This window comes from Artibeus jamaicensis, unplaced genomic scaffold (genome assembly GCF_021234435.1).
Source record: "Artibeus jamaicensis isolate MK-2021 breed Jamaican fruit bat unplaced genomic scaffold, CSHL_Jam_final contig_415, whole genome shotgun sequence".
NCBI classification, from domain to species: domain Eukaryota; kingdom Metazoa; phylum Chordata; class Mammalia; order Chiroptera; family Phyllostomidae; genus Artibeus; species Artibeus jamaicensis.
In genome coordinates, this window is record NW_026521823.1 from 15042240 (window position 1) to 15044562 (window position 2323).

A 2323-nucleotide genomic window follows, 5' to 3' on the forward strand; every position below is an offset into this window, starting at 1 on the left:
ATTGAGCCAAAAACAAAAGCAAGAAGAAAAATAAATTAATACACTTAATTTGGTATACTGTTTTCTTTCAGTTAGAAATCATCCTCAATAACTGATGCATCTGTTTATTTCCTAGACATCTAGTCTCGGATATATTTAAAAAGAATGTACAATCTGTAATATCATGCTGCCTTTACCTCTTTTGGTTAACCTTTGTTGTCTTCCTATAAACTCTGTCTCCTGCTCAGTTCTATGTTCTGTTTAAGACTTCTATCTGTCTTTGGTAATTAATGAGACCCAAGTCTTCCTGCTTTCATTTCCTTCATCAAAATTTACCTCATTCTCCGTTGTGTGTGTGTGTGCGTTACATGGGTTGCTAAGAAATAGAATTATTCAGCTTAACTAACCAGAAAAAAATAAAAAAGATCTGAAGTCATGTATAGGGCATTCCTTTAAAGTGTTTTTGTAGAGTAAATGACTTATGAATATCTTCTCTGAAACAGCTCTAAACACAAGTTAGTTTTACTGTCACAAAAGTGAAGTTGCTCTGTGTTGTGACTGTTCAAGGCCTGACAGGTTCACAGGATTCAGGCAAATGTAGGAACGTTCACGGAGCCATGGGGGTGTCTGACACGCCTTTATTCACAGGTGGGTGGTCCACACACTCTGCAAGCTGCCTGTCCCCCTGCACGACTCTGCATTGCATACTGAATGTCACCTGTCCCCTTGCATGGCACATGTTGTGGCATCCAGCAGGGAGTCCCTACCTGCTTAAGAAACACAGACAAAGTGCAAAGGGTGCCAAAAGATCTTATGCAACAGAGCTTCATATTACACACATGAGCCCACTCAAGGCTATGATAGCACTGTTTATAGGCCCACTGAAGGTTGTGGGAACACCACTTCCCTTGGTTACCCAGACTCCTGGGTGAGGAAGTCAAACACTGTCAGAGCACTATTTCTGTAGGTCTCTGTTCTACCTCAGTACTCCACCAATTAACTCAAAAGCAGAAGGAACATTTTTTGGTAGCCCAAATAGAATTTTTATTATTTGGTTTTGTAACTGTCTTCAGAGAATCTATTTATTATTTTTCTAATTACCTTAACTGGGTGGTCGTCATTCTAGGTACGTGCTGAATGATGGTCATTCCACTCACTGCACAGATTTCACTGATAAAGAGAATTTTAACTGTGATTGGCAGCGGAGCTAGAACACTGTTCTAGCCACTTCATTCCAATAAAATCAGGACAGCTGGGCTGTACAGTTTTGTTGACACTCTATGTCCCTCCATTCAAGATACAAGATGGATACCAAGAGGATATATGAGCAAATAGAAAATATTGGATTTTATAGCTATTAGTTACTACTTTGAAAAAAGTTTACTTTCCAAAACAAAGTCAGTTCAAACACAAGACCAAGCCACAACCTACCTTCTCAAGAACAAATCATCTTATTAATATTTTGGAGTAAATATTGAAATCAATCACCCATATATATTTCAACTTTTCAAATTGGCTGCATTCCTTTGTGCTATTTAAAACACAGAAGAGTGAAACTACATTTTAACAAGGTCAGTTTAGTTGCCAGATACTTTTGTTAAGGATTTAGAGAAACTTAAAGAACCATAAGCAGTGTGTGGGTCTCATTTCTTTTGCTTTCATGAAGAAGCACCAGTGGTCAAAATGAAGTTCAATCCCTTTGTGATTTCCGACTGGAGCAAGAACCGTAAAAGGCGTTTTAAATCACCTTTCCATGTTCATGGAAAGATTATGTCTTCTCTTTCCAAACTGCTGAAACAGAAGTACAACGTTCGATCCATGCCCATTCGAAAGGATGATGAAGTTCAGGTGTTACGAGGGCAGCAATTGGCAAAGTAATCCGGGTTAACAGGAAGAAATATGTCATCTACACAGAAGGAGTGCAGTGGGAAAAAGCTAATGGTACAACTGCTTCTGTGGACATTCTCCTCAACAAGATGGTTATCTAGACTAATGCTGGATAAGTACCACAGAAAGATCCTTGAACGTAAAGCCAAATCTTGCCAAGTAGGGAAAGAAAAGGGTGAATACAAGAAAGAAACAACTAAGAAGATGCAGAACTAAAGTAATTTTATATACAACTTTCATTTAAAAACTTAAAATGAATAAAAGGATTTAGACTAATTTTCCATTATAAATTATAAAACACAAAGTAATTTTAGAGTTTGAGTAGAATAATTTATTTTTACAGTTTTCCCCATAGCAAAATAAATTTCATAAATTACATCTCAATTTATATGCTTTAAGATTTATCCTCATGTTTTCCACTGACGTTCATTTATCTTAATTTTTTTGAGAAATTAGA

General features: G+C 36.8%; 1 pseudogene; it reads left to right on the plus strand.

The window, feature by feature from the left end:
• Positions 1 to 1653: 1653 nt before the first annotated feature.
• On the plus strand, positions 1654 to 2082 carry LOC119044092 (60S ribosomal protein L26-like; annotated as a pseudogene).
• Positions 2083 to 2323: the final 241 nt, after the last annotated feature.